Here is a 778-nt window from a genome sequence, read left to right as displayed (position 1 = left end):
GGGCTCCCCCCGGCCCCGCGGGGAGGACGGGCCCTGCGGGTGAGGAAACCGGGTGGACCCCTCCTCATCTTCCTTGGCGTCTTTTCTCACTGCCTTTCTCTTCTGTGACTTCTTTTTTTTTTTTTTTTTTTAACCTTGTTTTGGGGGGGGGAATGTTTTTTTTTTAACCTTAGTTTGGTGAGGAGAATGTTTTTGTTTTCCTATTTAGGTTTGATGGCCCACGAAATGAAGTGGGAAAGAAGCTCTGGATAATGCAGCTGGCTGCAGACTTGGCAACATATAATAATGTAATTGAGCGAGGATATCAGTCTGTCGTGCGAGTTATCCTCAATTAGACTGAGGAGCAGCACTTGCTAGAAATAGGGACAAGGTAGAACGGTGCTTGATGTTGATTCACGCGTGTGGGCAAGGAGAGGGGAAAGGACAGACAGATCTGGGAACATAAACCCATCCGCCTCTGCCTAGTGTAGGTGATAAAGCAATAGCTATTCCTGAAATGATGCCCTAAATTAAAACTACTCTGTTATGTCCCTTGTTGCTGGTTGGGTCTATCCTGAAGCCTTCAGAACTCAAAATTATGTTTCAGTGGTTTTGTGTGCTGCTCTGTTCTCCACTGCCTCTTGGGTAACTTTTACATGCTGTACAGCCTCTGCTTTGTTTATGCTATAGTAGCTCACCTGCTTCTCTGCTGTTGAGCATCTTTCTGATCAGCCTTATTTTGTATCTTTAAGTCTTTTTTTTTTTTTTTTTTTTTTTTTTTTTGGTTTCTCCTGGGACG

The sequence above is a fragment of the Pterocles gutturalis genome, unplaced genomic scaffold (genome assembly GCF_000699245.1).
Source record: "Pterocles gutturalis isolate BGI_N339 unplaced genomic scaffold, ASM69924v1 scaffold36042, whole genome shotgun sequence".
Lineage (NCBI taxonomy): Eukaryota > Metazoa > Chordata > Aves > Pterocliformes > Pteroclidae > Pterocles > Pterocles gutturalis.
Note: the sequence above shows the minus strand (reverse complement) of the source record.